The sequence below is a fragment of the Salmo salar genome, chromosome 01, assembly GCF_965601325.2.
Source record: "Salmo salar chromosome 01, fSalSal1, whole genome shotgun sequence".
Taxonomy (NCBI): domain Eukaryota; kingdom Metazoa; phylum Chordata; class Actinopteri; order Salmoniformes; family Salmonidae; genus Salmo; species Salmo salar.
The window spans coordinates 27,100,849-27,120,639 of record NC_138291.1 but is presented as its reverse complement, the minus strand read 5'-3'; the positions used below and the strand labels follow the sequence as shown (position 1 = coordinate 27,120,639).

General features: G+C 45.9%; 1 protein-coding gene across 3 annotated transcripts in view; it reads right to left on the bottom strand.

Annotated features, from left to right (window-relative positions):
- Window positions 1–8,661, bottom strand: part of LOC106588489 (signal-induced proliferation-associated 1-like protein 1) — a 73,314-nt gene extending 64,653 nt beyond the window's left edge. For all 3 annotated transcript variants that reach the window (XM_014177687.3, XM_014177617.3, XM_014177716.3), the window contains exon 1: window positions 8,381–8,661. The gene's annotated coding sequence lies outside the window, so the exon portion shown is untranslated. The remainder of the gene's footprint in view (window positions 1–8,380) is intronic.
- Between the last annotated feature and the right edge of the window lie 11,130 nt (window positions 8,662–19,791).

Sequence of the window (19,791 nt, the reverse complement as noted above, 5' to 3'; positions counted from 1 at the left end):
AAGGTAAGTTGCTAGCTAGCATTAACCTATCTTATAAAAAACAATCAATCAATCAATCATAATCACTAGTTAACTACACATGGTTGATGATATTACTTGTTTATCTAGCCTGTCCTGCGTTGCATATAATCGATGTGGTGCGCATTCGCGAAAAAGGACTGTCGTTGCTCCAACGTGTACCTAACCATAAACATCAATGTCTTTCTTAAAATCAATACACAAGTGTATATTTTTAAACCTGCATATTTAGTTAATATTGCCTGCTAACAAGAATTTATTTTAACTAGGGAAAATATGTCACCTCTGCAACAGAGTCAGGGTATATGCAGCAGTTTGGGCCGCCTGGCTCGTTGTGAACTGTGTGAATACTACTTCTTCCTAACAAAGACAGCCAACTTTACCAAACGGGGGATGATTTAACAAAAGCGCATTTGCGAAAAAAGCACAATTGTTGCACGACTGTACCTAACCATAAACATCAATGCCTTTCTTAAAATCAATACACAGAAGTATATATTTTTAAACCTGCATATTTAGCTAAAACAAATCCAGGTTAGCAGGCAATATTAACCAGGTGAAATTGTGTCAGTTCTCTTGCGTTCATTGCACGCAGAGTCAGGGTATATGCAACAGTTTGGGCCGCCTGGCTCGTTGCGAACTAATTTGCCAGAATTTTACGTAATTATGACATAACATTGAAGGTTGTGCAATGTAACAGGAATATTTAGACTTAGGGATGCCACCCGTTAGATAAAATACGGACTGGTTCCGTATTTCACTGAAAAAATAAACATTTTGTTTTCGAGATGATAGTTTCCGGATTCGACCATATTAATGACCTAAGGCTCGTATTTCTGTGTGTTTATTATATTATAATTAAGTCTATGATTTGACATTTGATAGAGCAGTCTGACTGAGTGGTGGTAGGCACCAGCACACTCATAAGCATTCATTCAAACAGCACTTTCGTGCGTTTTGCCAGCAGCCCTTCGCAATTCTTCAAGCATTGCACTGTTTATGACTTCAAGCCTATCAACTCCCAAGATTAGGCTGGTGTAACCGATGTGAAATGGCTAGCTAGTTAGCGGGTGCGCGCTAATAGCGGTTCAAACGTCACTCGCTCTGATACTTGGAGTAGTTGTTCCCCTTGCTCTGCATGGGTAACGCTGCTTCGAGGGTGGCTGTTGTCGATGTGTTCCTGGTTCAAGCCCAGGTAGGAGCGAGGAGAGGGACGGAAGCTATACTGTTACACTGGCAATACTAGTAGTCCTATAATTCCTATAATAACTACAACCTAAAACTTCTTACCTGGGAAGACTCATGTTAAAAGGAACCACCAGCTTTCATATGTTCTCATGTTCTGAGTAAGGAACTTAAACGTTAGCTTTTTTACATGGCACATATTGCACTTTTACTTTCTTCTCCAACACTTTGTTTTTGCATTATTTAAACCAAATTGAACATGTTTCATTATTTATTTGAGGCTAAATTGATAGTATTTATGTATTATATTAAGTTAAAATAAGTGTTCATTCAGTATTGTTGTAATTGTCATTATTAAAAACAAATAAAAAATCGGACGATTAATCGGTATTGGGTTTTTTGGTCCTCCAATAATCGGTACAGGTATCGGCGTTAAAAAAAATCATAATCGGTAGACCTCTATCCTGTACCATTTACCACATCAATTCCACAATGTTTCCTTTGCACGTTAACTACTTCCAGCCATTGATTAGGGCATGGCTCCAGTTATGGCTTGATGCACTTCTGGTCCTATTATGCACAGTAAAGCCTCAGAGTTAATCAATTCATACAGTCATTTGTGCAGCAGTAATTCAGGCAGCATTGCATAACAGGAGCCGTGCTAAATCACTGGCCGTGCCAGGAAACCAATGTCCAGCCTGCATAGTGCACTGCTGCTGACCTGCACCGCAAACACACCACACTATAGCCCACAGTGTAGACAGCTCTGGAACAGTGCTGATCAAAAGGCAAAACTAATCTACACAGGGCCTAGGGAGGAGCGCTTTCCTATTCTTATCAAAAAGAAAAGCAAAAATACAGAGACCTCATTCACAGTCAAAAACACAAAACGGCCGACAGATTAGCATATGCTTTATTAGGTTGACATCTGACAGTTGTTCCAATTTTTTTATTTTAGTCTTGGTTCACAGGAATCAGGAAAAAGCGGATTACAATTACCACGCCCCACTCATACCCCCACTTCGCTCTAATCAAGGCTCAGAATCCCCAGAAGTCTTGAAGGAAAAAACATGCAGAGTTTAGGTTTGAGCTGTGTGATCCTTCATTTGCATCTTTACAATAAGAGTATCTCACGCACGCACGCACACACACACCATAGACACTAATATTCTCCCCAAGGAACATACAAACATGCACACGCAGGCACACACACTCATGTTTGCATCAGAGCTGTGGAGAGAGCTTCAACCTGGATCACTACAGACACAGTGACATCTGCAGAGGTTAACTAACAACACATCAAAGTTAAACGTAACGGTGTGATAAGGTTACCAAGTGGAGCAGAAGGGCAAGAGGCCAGGGTGTGCCGCTGTTTTGAATCCAACAGTACATGATCCTTAGTGACTAATTAGCATTCAAAGCAGGGAGCCGCGCCACATAAACACTTGCCCACCTGCCGCAAAAGGCCCACATTACAAAGAATCCTCCCTGCCTCTCCTTGAGCAATAACGGCAGGCAGGCTTTTATGTGATACCTTGCACAGCAAACGGCACACCTCTTTACCATGCAGTCCCTCCTCCCAACACATCAACAAATGAATGTATTGTAACAGAAGACCGCCCTTCAATTCAACACTTTAAAACGATCAGATCTACAGTCAGTATAGTAGTCTAGCTCTTCGTCCTTGACCTCAAGAACAACATCTGAAAACAGACAAAATGAGCTCCCAAATATGGAGTTGATGTATGTATGTATCTCACACCAGCAGAAAAGCTGTAGCCAAGATATCCAGGAATACATCAATTAAATACACAGGAAACAGGCTGGGGGGAAAGCCCGGAAAAGCAGCAGCCATGTTTGTTATTGGTCGGCCTCATCTGCTCTCTCCACCTGGGAACAGATGGAAAGAGTGTCTCTCTGCAGCAGTCAAATTGATAGGGAGTGGGACAGTTTATCAAGTCAGAAAGTAGGCAGGGTGCTGATGTGCTACCCATTTCTAATTCTCCTAATCTATGAGGTGTGCCACTGTCAACAACAAAGTGGAAGTCACGTGTGGCTCAGATTGTAGAGCATGGCGTTTGCAACACCAGGGTTGTGGGTTTTGTGGGTTTGATTAACACAGGGGACCAGTATTAATAAAATATAAAATGTATGTACTCACTTCTGTAAGTAGCTATGGATGAAAGATTCTGCTAAATAACTGAAAACTAAACAGTAAGAACGGAGAGGGGTGATCCTTAATATCACAGAATTGTTCCCCCTTGTCAGTGAATCCTAGCAATATCAGGTGAGAACACAGTCAATTGACTATTCCATTGTGTTCCCTCTCTCTCTGCCTGTGTTTCAGACGAGAGCCTCTGAAATTCTCACACAGGACAAGGAAGGAACTGGAGCCAAGCAGTCTCATTCCTCACCCCCAACCATGCCTGGAGTGGAGCAGGAACTCAACTCACAGGATGGAAATCTATTACGTGTTTTGACTAGAGAGAGGATGTGGAATCTTGGAGCAATATGAACAGGGATTTCTGCTAGTTGGGATGCAGGAAACCAAGAGGAGGGAACCTAAAGTGCAACTCTTTCAGAAATATTAACAATCAGCGTCTTTAGATTTTGTGTTGGGGGTTTCAAATCAAATAAGTTCTGAGCAGAACTCATGCGGTGCTGTGTGGCATGGAATTTCAGTTTCACTGTACGCCACGCTGCACCTGAAAGTAACAAAAACAGTTGAGCCGTTAAAGTGAAGGAATGAGGACTAGCTGAACAGACCTGTCTGCAAATTGATATCCTGATTCAGGCATGCTCAACCCACTGCATATTCCAATCTGCTTCTCAGATTTCTGCCCACAGAACAACAGTACAGCTGTGTGGTTTCGACCCCCTATGGGAAAATAATATGTCACTACTGTATGGAAGACACAGCATGAGGCATGGGCCTTGTTCTCTGTTTATAGACTAGGAATGGTAGCAAAGATTGTGTATGTGAGGGAGATACAGGGGGGAGTAGATCTGACAGTGTGATACTGTAGGCAGTGACTGACATGTTTAGACACAACCAGGCAGATCATCACTATAAGGCAAGATAGCCTAAAGCAACTCAACACATCCTCAGGTAACAACATTTTATTACAGAAGCGTTTTCTTTCCAAACAGTTTGTTTTTCTCTGTGTGATTGTTTGTTGGAGATGTGTTTTCCCCAATCCTTTCCCAGAACACACTATTTCCAGCACTTGTTATGCCTGAGAGGCAGAGAAAGATGGGAATTACAGCCTGTCTGGTGGGACTGTGGCTTTGGGTTAGAGTTGAGGGTTAGATTAAGTTAGTCAGGGTATCACCCTGTCTCTTAGTGTGAGGTTACTTAAAATCATCAGCATCAGCAACAGACTGAGACTATGAGGGCAGCACAAGAATTGGATTGATACTGTGGGGAATAGGCCTATTTGTCAGGGCTAGATTAGAATAGACATCTTGTCCCACATCAGCTATGTTGCAACTGCACCACTACATTACATTCTGCCTCATCAGGAGAATAAGTGTGTGGGGGGGGAGTCACAACGCAAAATAATGTGACCTCCACATAAATAATTATAAAAGTGAAAAAGTTAACAGTTGCCTATATAATTTTTGTGAGGTCGACGTTCCCCAAACGTGGTGGAGGGGGCAGTTTCTTTGTTCGTCTGCATTTACTCTGTGACAGCGAGTTGAAAGAGATTACATCATCTCCATTGTGAGTTCCGTGCTCTTTCGCTGTTTCCATTGGTTGACATCTACCCGGCAGGCCCAAGCAGACAAAGCCGGGGCATTCCAACAGTTTAACAGGAGACAGTACCACAGTCATCCTCATCCCAGTCAGCTTTATCACCCCCATTCAACTCAATGGTGACATCGTAGGGCACCGGAGGACAGATTGCCAAGACAATCATTTACTCTTCTGCCTTTGGTCTGACAAACATTGCTTAATCATTCGAACAGGAGCCTACTCATTTTTTCATAACGTAATATATTTCTAGTCGTTATCCTTTATGGTTACAGACGGTTGGCCAAAAGGTCAATCCGCTTCTTTGATTTCACAGCGCTTAGTCAGAATAGAAAGGAAAATAACATGGCCTTGTACTTGACACCAGACATGTGTATCAGTCCATTCAGTGGCACATCCCAGGGCCTGTTATGTCTGTTCTCAGCCTTCAACAACTAACAACAGGAGGGAGGGCAGGCAACACATTACTTGAGGCGAAAGACGATTTAAATCAAGGTGGACCAGACAGTGTCTTTCTAATGAGAATTCTAACTGATTATTCTAATTATTGTTGAATGTAAACATTTGAGCACCTTGAACAGGCAGGCAGCGGGCCAGGGTATTTAACTGGCCTGGAAGCATATTCCACCCTGTTATATTAACACGACATGTTATACCTATACATAAGAGTAGGCCTGTCATGAACAAAGCAAACATTTAGTTTTAGTATTTCACTTCAAACACATTCCAGGGTTGTCTATGGCACAAAGCAGAGAATGGTTCACCCATCATGGGAGATTAAAATAGAAAGACACTTTTCCCCATAACAGTGTCAGCACTAGATTGATTTAAAGTGAAAACTCCATCATAATGGGGCACTGGTCCAGTTTGCGTGATGATTTTGCTTCAGCAAAACAATATCAGACTAAATATTAGAGTAATGAGGTAAGAAAATATTTATTCAACAGTAAAACAGGTTAACAGACTGTTATCCCAGTCATCAATCTGCCTTGTTTACAAGGAATGCTAATATTTAGTCCACTATGCAACTCAATATTCTTTCCTTCCCCTTTCTGACTCATCCCACCATAACCAATCCAGTTTCCTATGGAACAACGCCATGGATCAGCATACACCAATATGGGTAGAGAGAGACAGAAGAAATAGTAGGGCAGGGATCATCAACTCGATTCAGCCATGGGCTGATGTTTTCTTGAACGGATGCTCGGGGGGCCAGAACATAATTACAATTTCTTTGTAGACTGTAAATACTTGAGAACATACTTGGGAACAAAATCACTTGGAGATGATTTCCTGGTGTTTTTACAGTCTTTTATGTCCAACAAATAACATGTTCTGAAATTTGCTCAGAAAACCACAGGCTGCCAGTTGGGGAGCCCTGTACTAGGGGGACTCCAATTTCAACACTGTGATGTTCAAGCTCTTATATGCAGAAGACAGAAAATACAAACAGTGAGTGAGTGCTAAATCGACTGTATTTGGACTCCTTGTGACAGCTACTGGAACTGTCAGAAACAGCTGGCCAGAGAGGCCAAGTTCAAATCTCATGTCTAAGCGCATCCAGATTTGCCACTGTAGGGGCCCTTCAATGCCAAAACATTGCCTGCCCTATAAAATGTCAACTAATAGCTTTATGTAACTCAATAGGCTACTACTTGGTCAGTGGGGCATTTGAATTCCCCCTGAAACTATAACTAATTTCTACCATGTCTCACAGGTTGCATACAAAAATAAACGTTTTTGCCAGTCACATGTCTGAAGGTCTCTACTTCATATTCCAGAAATGTGTAACACTTTACCTTAACCTGCTCTAATTCTTGTGTAGTAACTCTGTAATAATACTTTAATATTTGCTTTAAAATCAAATCAAAGTGTATTTGTCACGTGCTCCAAATACAACAGATGTAGACCTTACAGTGAAATGCTTACTTACAAGCCCTAACCAACAGTGCAATTTTTAAGGACAAAATAGGTATTAGGTAAACAATAGAAAAGTAAAGAAAAAAAAGAAAAGAAAAAACAGAAAAATGACAGTGAAAATAACAGAAGCGAGGCTATTTACAGGTGGTACCGGTACAGAGTCAATGTGCGGGGGCACCGGTTAGTCGGGCTAATTGAGGTAATATGTACATGTAGGTATAGTTAAAGTGACTATGCATAGATGATAAACAGAGAGTAGCAGTAGCGTAGAGGGGGTTGACGTAGTAATAGTTCAATAGTTACAGTGTTACTTACTAAACAGGTGTACAGCCTGAGAGCAACAATGTAAAATGTTACTCAGAACTCTGACTAATACATTGCCTGCTTTATTACAACAGCAATGTCTAGTCAGCTGTGTCAGATCATCAGTTAGCCTACTTTAGCTGATGTAAAGTATACATTTTCCAAACAAACTGTGTGAATTTGGCCATTCTGTCCAAAACAGAGAATGCAAGGTAGGTGTTCTTTCTTTGAGTTCGAGACAAACCCTCAGGCTTGGAGGCATCTCACTGACAGAGAGACAAACAGACAATTTAAAGGCCAAGTTAGCGTACTGTATGTCCTAACCGCAGTGTTGAGCAATATTGTACATGAATTCAGCTTTTGTACCGATAGTGGTTGAGTAGACAATAGTGTTATGCCTTGTGACAGTCCAACCTGCAAATGTGTTGCCTGGCTTATAGAAAGACCCATCAACATTAACCCTTTAGAAACATAAACCCACCACTTGTAGAGGCATGGGTTAACAGATCTAACAATATTTATGTGGTTCTCAACCCTTTTCACAAATTTTTGGTTATTGTACCACCAACTGAATTTTGCTCTACCCGTAGTACCCCTGAAGTACCCCCTTATGTGCATTTTACCATAGGCCTATGGTCTCATGAGTCTTCTCAAGTACCCCCTGTGGATAGGCCAAGTACCCCCAGGGGTCCTAGTAGGCTACCCCTGGTTGGGAACCACTGGTTTATATATACCAAAGGAGAGTACTACAACCAACGCTGCAGCATAACAGGTCTATTCCAGCACTATTAAACCATGTCAATTTGCTCGATACCACCTGTAAATCAGCAAACCCAAGCTGGACTCGAAACAATGCACATTGTCCTTGAAAAACGTGATACAGTGATGCATTGCATTGATCATGACATGACCAAAATTGACATTTTTCACTCCAGTCACGTGCAGCGTGCGCGTTCTAAACCTACAAAGCAACCTTTCTGGTTCCCTCCTAATTTTGGGAAAGAAAATACCCTGATTGCGTATTCAAATGTAGATTACTTACTAGTAGAGCACATAAATCGGTCATATTTTGCTGTTTAACATGCTAATTGTTTGGGGAGACAATCCAGATGTTGCTTGCGCCCATGTAGCCTACCCCAAAAACACCATGCACATGACATGCATCGTTCCCCAACGACATAACGCAGGTTTGCGACTCACCTTTTCTTGTCTCTCCCTCAACCGTTGGATGGCATGAACACAATACTACGCGTTTTCCCCCCTTTTGCTTCTCGTGGAAGACCCTTCAATGCAATTTTTTTTTACAGGAACAATGTTAACTATATGGCTTTAAAGCAGATGTTTCCGTTCCCGTTAAAATCACAATGATCTTTGCGCCTTCCTCAGAGATGCAGTCTAACTTAGAAGTTGGATACAAAGTTACTGGTTTGCCTCGCTGCGCTATGCAGTTGCTGTAGGGATGAGATCATACCAATATTACCAACCACCCTCCCGTCACTGTACTGGAATCTCGCGAGAGGGCTTCATACAATAAAGCAAACGTTACTGTGGTAACAAAGCAATTTCTGCTCACCTAGTAGTGTTTCTGCTGAAGCTCTTTTTGAAATTGCCCAAAATATAACAAGGTCTATCTAGGATAGAACATGTGAAAGCAACTACAATACTTTGCAAATCCGTCAATGTGACTGAATGCAATCAATCATTTCCATGTCATATCAGCTTTCTGTTACTCTAATGGGTTATGAAAGGCTTATTATCCTTGTTCATTTTGCCTATGGGGTATAGGGACTATGGATTGTTTCTGAACTGAGCTACAGTCTTGCATTAGCCAAGGCACTCATTCTACTTGCAAAAAACACAAGCCTCAGAGAATCCTTAACTGTTGTCACAGATCTCCCCAAGGGCTGACAATGCATAAATGACATTAGGGAATTACTCAGCAGCAATGTCTCTCTGTCTCAGCCAGCAGTAGATGTGACTGTTTGAGAGAATATGCAATGCTCACTTTCTTCCTCTACTGCTAATAGAACCTAAACAAAGAGGATAGGAAGAATCCCTCCAGGTATTCTAGTGTTCAGTGAGGACACAGTGCAAGAGGATGGATTGGGTGGCTGCAATCTGGACTCACATAACATAGTAAATGTAAATCCGGGACACGACAATTAGTATGATGTGTTGCATTTTGTATGGTCGATGTCCATTATCCAATTCGTATGATATGTTATCAATTCCAATTTGATGTGGCTAGGTGTCTAATGTTAATGTTTGCTATGTGGCTAACATTAGCTAGGCTAGGGGTTAGGTCTTAAGGTTAGGGTTAAGGTTAGGATAAAGTGTTAAGGTTAGGGTTAGGGGAAGGGTTAGCTAACATGCTATGTAGTTGCAAATTAGCTAAAAAGTAGTTAGTAGTTGCAAAGTTGATCCTTAGCTAAATGTACAAAACTTATCCGTGATGAGATTCAAACACGCAACCTTTGGTTTGCTGGACGTTCGCGTTATATGCCCACACAAACCGACTTCGCGTTATATGCCCACCCCTGACCGACTGACTTACCAACCACCCTATTGCCTTAAGTAACCGTCTGTCTTATGTCACCATACCAAATGTAACATATCATCATTGGCGATTTTAGCATGTAAATCTTTATAAGGCAAAACCCTCCCAAAATATTTGATGCATGCCAGCAAAGCCACTACTGTCACACCCTGCTATGTTTCACCTGTCTTTGTGCTTGTCTCCACCCTCCTCCAGGTGTCGCCCATCTTCCCCATTATCCCCAGTGTATTTATACCTGTATTCTCTGTTTGTCTGTTGCCAGTTAGTTTTGTTCGTCAAGCCTACCAGGGTTTTTCCCCTTGCTCCTGTCTGTTTCTAGTTCCTGTTTTCTAGTTTTCTGCCCTGACCCTGAGACTGCCTGTCGTTCTGTACCTTTTGGACTCTGATCTGGATTACTGACTTCTGCCTGCCCTTGACCTGTCGTTTTGCATGCCCCCTGTTCTAGTAATAAACTTTTATTACTTCGACACTGTCTGCATCTGGGTCTTCCCTAAAAAGTGATAGTACGAACTGGCCTTGATTGACCCAGCAGACTCGGACCAGCTCCGCAATGCCATCTCCTCCCAAGGAGCCACTATTGGAAGGCACGAGGACTTGCTTCATGGTCTGATGAAAAGGTTCCAGACCTTGGCCAAACACCATGACCGAGCGTTGAACACATTGCTAGAGCAATTCCATGGGTTGTATGTTAGGCAGCCTACCATGACGGAAACCTCCCAGCCCCTCAGTAACCCGGCTGTTAGCAGCGCCGCCTCCCCGGCCATCCCGGTTTCCCGGGAACCCCGCTTACCTCACCCGAAATGCTTCGATGGAGAGTTGGACACCTGTCGGGCATTTCTCGCTCAGTGTTCCCTCAACATCAAGCTGCAGCCCTCCTCCTTCCCCTCGGACTGCTCTAAGATAGCGTACCTCATCACGCTAATGTCCGGGAGGGCTCTCGCCTGGGCTAACGCAGTATGGGAACAACAGTATGCTTCAGTCTAGAGGAGTTTGTGTCCGAATTAAAAAAAACATTTTCAATGCTCCATTGCCTGGGAGAGAGGCTGCCCGGAAGTTACTCCAGCTTCGGCAAGACTCCAGCAGTGTGGCAGACTATGCGGTGGATTTCCGCACGTTGGCAGTTGAGAGTGCATGGAACCCAGAAGCGTGGTTCAACATGTTCCTGCACGGAGTTTCGGAGGAAGTAAAGGACGAGCTTGCAGCCCGGGAACTACCGACGGATCTCGACTCACTCATCGCCTTGACCATTCGGATCGATGGGCGACTACGGGAACGAAGGAAGGAGAGGAGATTCGATTTCACTCGCCCGCCCAAGGATTCCACCTCACCTCCGAGGCATCCCGATGGCTTCGTTGCTGAGAGAACCTGAGGCTACCCGAGTTCACCAGAGAGTCTCCGAAGTCTGCCGATTCACCTCTATCTCAGCCAATGCAACTAGGCAGAGCTAGGCTGTCTCCAGTCGAATGGCTATACAGGCTTCACTCGAAGCGTTGCCTGTATTGCGGGACTACTGGTCATTTCATCTCCACCTGTCCACTAAAAGACCAGGCTCACCGGTAGGAGCGAGTACTCTGGTGGGCCATCCGGAGAACTTTTCCTCTCCCCTTATTCGCACCTCTTTTCATGCCATTTTGCTGTGAGGGAACCAATCTAAATCATTCTGGGTACTCATCGACTCTGGGGCCGATGAGAGCTTTATGGACGCTACCCTAGTGTCCGAGCTGGGAATCCCCATTCAGCACCTCTCCATTCCCATGGATCCGAAGACCAAGGTTATGGAGACCTACATTGAGGACTCACCCGTCCTTCTGCCTCCCCCGCCAGTGGAGGACAAAACCCTGCGCCCGTGCATCAACTACCGGGGCCTCAACAAAATCACGGTGAAGAACCACTACCCGCAACCACTCATCTCCTCGGCCTTTGAGCCACTCCAGGGGGCCACCGTGTTCTCCAAGCAGGACCTAAGGAACGCCTACAACCTGGTGCGGATACAGGACGGGGACAAGTGGAAGACTGCCTTCAACATGGCCAGTTGTCACTACGAGTGTCTGGTCATGCCATTTGGCCTTACAAACGCCCCAGCTGTGTTCCAGGCTCTGGTTAATGATGTTCTCTGTGAAATGTTGAACCGGTTCGTCTTCATCTACCTCAAAGACATCCTCGTCTTCTCCCGCTTCGTCCAAGAACACATGTCCCACATCCGGCAGGTTCTCCAACGCCTCCTGGAGAACCAGCTTTTTGTGAAAGCAGAGAAGCGCGAATTCCATCGCTCCACCATCTCCTTCCTGGGTTACATCATCACTGCAGGAAGTGTACAGATGGATTCCGGGAAGGTGAAAGCGGTGGTGGATTTGCCGTAGCCTACATCCAGGGTGCAGCTGCAACGTTTCCTGGGATTTGGAAACTTTTATCGACGTTTTATCCGGGGTTATAGCACCCTGGCTTCCCCCCTGTCTGCACTCAACCTCTCCCAAGGTTCCGTTCACGTGGTCTCCAGCTGCTGACCGGGTATTCCGGGATCTCAAACACCGTTTCACCACAGCTCCCATCATCCTGACCTGTCCCGCCAGTTCGTGGTGGAGGCCGATGCTTCTGATGTCGGAGTGGGGGCTGTCCTGTCCTAGCATTCTACCCTGGAACTCAAGTTACATACCTGCGCCTTCTTCTTCCATTTCCTCAACACCACGGAGAGGAACTACAATGTGGGGAATCTTGAGCCTCTCGCGGTGAAGATGGCGTTGGAGGAGTGACGGCACAGGCTGGAGGGGGCGGAACATCCATTCATTGTGTGGACCAACCACAAGAACCTGGAATATCTCTGCACCGCCAAGCTTCTCAATTCCAGGCAAGCTAGGTGGATCCTGCTTTTCACCCCGGTTCAACTTCCCCTTTCATACCGACCGGGATCCAAGAATGTGAAGTCGGATGCGCCGCTATAGCCTCACAGCTACTACCCCGGAACCCGAGACCATCCTTCCCACCTCGTCCCTGGCAATGGCACTCAGCTGGCGAATAGGGAAGCAAGTCAGTGAGGCACAGCATTCCCAGCCGAACCTCGGGGGGGGGGGATAACCAGATGTTTGTTCCTGACGTGGTCCGCTCTTCGGTCTTGGAGTGGACCCACTCCTCCAGGCTTGCCTAACACCCGGGCTCTGGCATTCTGCACACTCATTCGGTCGTCAGCCAGCTTGTTCTCTGGGTTCCACCCCCAGTCCAATGGCCAGTCAGAGCGAGCTAACAAAGACTTGGAAAAGACTCTTCACTGCCTGGTCTCCGCCAACCACACCACCTGGAGCCAGCAACTAGTGTGGGTCGAATACGCCCGCAACACCCTTGCTCTGCCACAGGTCTCTCGCCCTTTGAGTGTTCCCTGGGTTATCAGCCCCCGCTCTTCCCGGAGCAAGAGGAAGAGGTCGGCATACCTTCAGCCCAGATGTTTGTCAGCCGCTGTTGCCCTTCTCAAGACCACCTCCAGGTATCAACGACAAGTGGACTGCCACCCGACCCCGGCTTCCCGGTATCGTCTCGGGCAGAAGGTATGGCTTTCCACCTGGGATCTGCCCCTCCGGGTGGAGTCCCACAAACGTTTCCCACGGTTTATCGGCCCTTTCTCCATCTCCAAGGTCATAGGCCCCTCTGCTGTTTGTCTTCTGTTGCCCCATACCCTCCGTATACATCCCACTTTTCATGTGTCTAGAATCAAACCCAAATCTCAAAGCCCTTTGTCTCCTGTTTTTGGACTCCGATCTGGAATACCGACCTCTGCCTGCCCTTGACCTGTCATTTTGCCTGCCCCCTGTTCTGCTAGAGCTGATAAGAGGCAATCTGTAATTTTGATTAAGACATTAATGAGCAAGCTAGGAAGGACGTAGTCAATATAACTATTTGTTCAGCACTTTTGAAATGTACAGCAACAGAACTCAGAACATGGGCTCTTCTTACAGTATTCCCCCTGTACAGAACCGTAGGATAATTAAAAGGGGCATATAAGCAGACAATGAAAGCTCTTACAATATTCGATTATGACATTTCTCTAAAACAGGCTATAGGCTACATGTGCACCACCAAGTCAGAACAGTAGGCAAAATTATGCGGGGAAAAGGGACCAAATTATTAGCGTAAGGCGCATGGGCTACTAACAGTTTACTACACAACATAAACTTAGTATTACTTTCTTAGCTACAGTATGCATATCTCCCTGGCATATTACATAATTTATGCAACAGCATACAATTCATTTTTGGACTCACCTTGTTGTGCTCTGCTCACTTGAACAGGAAGATGGCGCAACGGTCCCTCGTGGGAAAATTCTGTCATCAAACTTTGTCATCAAAGTCTGGCATACTTTGGATTTCTGGTTCTTAAAAGACAACTGGGAACTCGTTAAAGAAACAAGGTCGAATCATGACATGGATTGACAGCATGGTCTTGTTGAATGTTTATCCTTTTAAGCTTGGAAAAGATATCCTCAAAACCAGACTTGGACCACACACCCACTCCACTGAATAGCAGGCAAGTGATTGCTTTGCAATGCTTGCAGTTAGCCACTGATTCCTTCCAAACCACTCCTTGTTGAATTTGCGATTTCCAACTTGTTCTGTAATGTTTCTGTCCAATGGCTGAATGAGCACAGATATGTCTTATCTACAATTTGTCTTCATAATTTCTCTTCATATGACAAGGATTGAAAATGATTTGCCAGTAGATTGTCAAATTGATTCATGATGATGACTGCTAGCTTGCTAACTAAGATTTTGAAAGTATGATGTTGACATGATCAGTCCAATCAAAGCTATGGTAGATATAACGTGATTTGACGTAATTTTATCTGAAGCCAATGACCTTGAGCCTTCTTGGACCAGCACTTCTAATGTAACTCTATGGCAGCACCCAAGGGGCTAGAATTTTCAAGCTCTACCCGTAGATTTTGTGGTGACGCAGTGTCTCCATGAGTGACAGAACACTGAGCCAATCACGACGTAACTAGAGAACATTACCAACCCCTACTTTTTATTTTTTATTTTCCGCTGGCTGCCCCAGCACCACAGAAAGCACTGAGCTAGGCTGAAACACCTGCATTTTGGAGCTGCCTTACTCAAGAAAGCAAAAAAGAGACCATGTTTGTATGCGGCTTTATTAAGTTAACGATTTTTTTTACACTGTTTGCAAACTGGTATGTGATATATATTAATGCCAAAATAACACGCAAGATAGGCAACAAACAAAAAAAACAGGTGGGGCTCATAACAGGTGGGTCGCAAGTGCATATCATACTAATTTGCAGTGTTGTAAAAAGTACACAATTGTAATACTTGCGTTAAAGTAAAGACACAACAGAAAATGACTCAAGTAAAAGTGAGTTACCCAGTAAAATACTAATTGAATAAAATTCTAAAAGTATCTGGTTTTAAATGTACTTAAGTACAGTGGTAGAAAAAGTACTAAATTGTCATACTTAAGTAAATGTAAATGCTATACATCAAATTCCTTATATTAAGCAAACTAGACGGCACTATTTTGGTATTATTTTTAATTACGGACAGAAGGGGCACACTTCAATTTACAAACACAGTAGTTGTGTTTTGTGAGTCCGCCAGATCAGAGGCAGTAGAGATGACAAAGCGTTATATTGATAGGTGCCATAATTCTGTCCTGCTTGAGCACTCTAAATGTAATGAGTACTTTTGTGTGTCAGGGAAAATGTAAGGAGTAAAAAGTACATTATTTTCTTTAAGAATGTAGTGGAGTAAAAGTAAAAGTTGTCAAAAATGTAAATAGTAAAGTAAAGTACAGATACCCCAAAAAACTACTTAAGTGGTACTTAAAGGTATTTTTACTTAAGTACTTTACACCCCTGCTAATTTGAGTGTCTCGGATTTACATTTACTAACTTACGTCTAGTCTACGAGACCAGACTGGTTGGGTATTGAAGGGGACTGCAGAGATTATCCCTTGTGGCTCAGTTGGTAGAGCACAGTGCTTGCCCGCCAGGGTTGTGGGTTTGATTTCCATGGGGGACCAGTACGAAAATGTATGCACTCCCTACTGTAAATCGCTCTGGATAAGAGCGTCTGCTAAATTATGTAAATGTAAAACAAACTGGAGGGGGGATAATGACGTTGAGGAACTTTGCAGAGGTTTACCACTATTACTCATGCAAATGCCTGTAGACACAGGCAGATAATCTGTTGTAGGCCAGCTTCATCACCAGGGGGTTCAGTGAAGGAGAATTACCTGAAAGTATCTTTGTAACAAGAGATCAAACTCCTGTACTACTGATATATTATGTCTAATCTGCAACACAAAGGTACAGTATTTCAGGTATGACAACAAGTTCGCCATCAATCAATCAATCAAATGTATTTATAAAGCCCTTTTTACACCAGCCAATGTCACAAAGTGCTATACAGAAACCCAGGCTAAAACCCCAAACAGCAAGCAATAAAGATGTAGAAGCACGGTGGCTAGGAAAACCTCCCTAGAAAGGCCGGAACCTAGGAAGAAACCTTGAGAGGAACCAGGCTCTGAGGGGTGGGCAGTCTCTTCTGGCAGTGCCAGGTGGAGACTTTAACAGTATATGGCCAAAATGTTCAAACGTTCATAGATGACCAGCAGGGTCAAATAATAATAATTACAGTGGTTGTAACGGGTGCAACAGGTCAGGACCTCAGGAGTAAATGTCAGTTGGCTTTTCATAGCCGATTGTTCAGAGTTATAGACAGCAGGTGCAGTAGAGAGAGAGAGAGAGAGAGAGAGTCGAAAAGAGCAGGTCCAGGACAAGGTAGCACGTCCGGTGAACAGGTCAGGGTTCCATAGCCGCATGCAGAACAGTTTAAACTGGGGCAGCTGCACGACCAGGTGGACTGGGGACAGCAAGGAGTCATCAGGCCAGGTAGGCTTGAGGCATGGTCCTAGGGCTCAGGTCCTCTGAGGGAAGAGAGAAAAAAGAGAGAGAGAGTAAGAGGGAGTATACTTAAATTCACACAGGACACCGTATAAGACAGGAGAAATACTCCAGATATAACAGACTGGTCCTAGCCCCCGACACATAAACTATTGCAGCATAAATACTGTAGGCTGAGACAGGAGGGGTTGGGAGACACTGTGGCGCCATCCAACGATACCCCCGGACAGGGCCAACCAGGCAGGATATAACCTGAGCCACTTTGCCAAAGCACAGCCCCTACACAACTAGAGGGATATCTTCAACCACCAACTTACTACCCTGAGACAAAGCCGAGTATAGGCCACGAAGATCTCCCCACGGCACGAACCCGAGGGGAGGCGCCAACCCGGACAGGAAGATCATGTCAGTGACTCAACCCACTAAGTGAAGCACCCCTCCTAGAGACGGCATGGAAGAGCACCAATAAGCCAGTGACTCAGCCTCCGTAATAGGGTTAGAGGCCAGGCAGAGACAGCAAGGGGTTTGTCGCTCCAGTGCCTTTCCGTTCACCTTCACACCCCTGGGCCAGACTACACTCAATCATAGGACCTACTGAAGAGATGAGTCTTCAATAAATACTTAAAGGTCTAGACTGAGTCTGCGTCTCTCACATGGATAGGCAGACCATTCCATGAAAATGGAGCTCTATAGGAGAAAGCCCTGCTTCCAGCTGTTTGCTTAGATATTCTAAGGACAGTAAGGAGGCCTGCGTCTTGTGACTGTACCGTACGTGTAGGTATGTACGGCAGGACCAAATCGGAAAGATAGGTAGGAGCAAGCCCATGTAATGCTTTGTAGGTTAGCAGTAAAACCAGCCCTAGCCTTAACAGGAAGCCAGTGTAGAGAGGCTAGCACTGGAGTAATATGATCAAATTTTGGGGTTCTAGTCAAGATTCTAGCAGCTGTGTTTAGCACTAATTGAAGTTTATTTAGTGATCTATCTGGGTAGCCAGAAGGTAGAGAATTGCAGTAGTCTAATCTATAAGTGACAAAAGCATGGATACATTTTTCTGCATAATCTTTGGACAGAAAGTTTGTAATTTTTGCGATGCTATGTAGATGGAAAAAGCTGTCCTTGAAACAGTCTTGATATGTTCGTCAAAAGAGAGATCATGGTCCAGAGTAATGCCGAGGTCCTTCACAGTTTTATTTGAGACAACTGTACAACCACCAAGATTAATTGTCAGATCCAACAGAAGATCTCTTTGTTTCTTGGGACCTAGAACTAGCATCTCTGTTTTGTCCAACTGTAACGTGCATCGCCTGGTGACGAGGAAGCGGACCAAAACGCAGCTGGGAGCGAACACATGTTTATTCAACACATGTACACAAAATCAAGAAAAATGCTGATACGTTACGTGCTCAAACAAAGAGACAACACCCCACAAACAGCGTGGGGAAAACAGCAACTTAAATGTGATCCCAATCAGAGACAATTAGCGACAGCTGTCTCTGATTGGGAATCGACAGAACCCAACATAGAAATAAACCCACCTAGAGCCTACACAAGGCTAAAACGTAAACCAAACACAAACCAATGAAAAATACCTAACCTGACACACCCTGACCCAATATACCCGAGTTCACCTGGTCAGGGCGTGACAGAACCCCCCCCCCAACGGTGCGTACTCCCGGCGCACCAAACTTAAGTCTATTAGGGGGGGGGGACCTGGGTGGGCGCCTCACCCTCGGTGGAGGCTCTGGCCCCGGGCGTGTTCTCTCCCCCGCCTTCACCTTAACCCTACCCCTCTGGCCCGGACTGGACCACTGTGGAGCGGCATGCTCAGGCTCCGAAGCGGAGCCGTCGACCGGAACAGGATTGGGGACACGCACCACTAACCTGGTGCGGGGAGCAGGGACGGGCCGGACAGGACTGGGGACACGCACCACTGACTTGGTGCGGGAAGCAGGGACGGGCCGGACAGGACTGGGGACACGCACCACTGACTTGGTGCGGGGAGCAGGGACGGGCCGGACAGGACTGGGGACACGCACCACTGACTTGGTGCGGGGAGCAGGAACGGGCCGGGCCGGACTGGGGACACGCACCACTAACCTGGTGCGGGGAGCAGGAACGGGCCGGACAGGACTGGGGACACGCACCACTAACCTGGTGCGGGGAGCAGGGACGGGCCGGACAGGACTGGGGGACACGCACCACTGACTTGGTGCGGGGAGCAGGGACGGGCCGGACAGGACTGGGGACACGCACCACCAACCTGGTGCGGGGAGCAGGGACGGGCCAGACAGGACTGTGAACACGTACTGGTGACCTGAAGCGTGGAGCTGGTTTAGCCACTCGTCCTGGCTGGATGCCCATCCTAGCACGGCATGTGCTGGGCATGTCCACCGGACGCACCGGGCTGTGCGGGCGCACTGGCGACACAGCGCGCAACTCCGCATACCATGGCTTGGTGCGGGGAGCAGGGACGGGCCGGGCAGGACTGTGGACACGCACCACTAGCCTGGTGCGGGGAGCAGGGACGGGCCAGACAGGACTGTGAACACGTACTGATGACCTGAAGCGTGGAGCCGGTTTAGCCACTCGTCCTGGCTGGATGCCCATCCTAGCACGGCATGTGCTGGGCATGTCCACCGGACGCACCGGGCTGTGCGGGCGCACTGGCGACACAGCGCGCAACTCCGCATACCATGGTTCCTCCTCCAGATCTTCCCTCTGCAGGTCCTCAATCAACTGCCTCATCATCTTCGTCTCTTCCTCCGCCGTCATCCCCCACGAGAGCAGTGGTCTGGGCTCTTCCTCTGCCCTTCCGGACCACCCCATTAGCCCCCCCCAAAAAAATTATTGGGGGTGTTTTCCGGGCCTCCTCGACCGCCGCCTGCGACTCCGTCTACCGGCTGGCTTTACCTCCTCGACCTGGGAATCCTTCCGCCAGGGTCCTTTCCCCGACATGATCTCCTCCCAGGTCCAGAACTCCTTCCCCTCGCGAGCCCATCTCTCGCGCTCCTTTTCCTCCCGCTGCTTGGTCCTGGTTCGGTGGGGTGTTCTGTACCGTGCATCGCCTGGTGACGAGGAAGCGGACCAAAACGCAGCTGGGAGCGAACACATGTTTATTCAACACACTGGAATTAAACATGTACACAAAA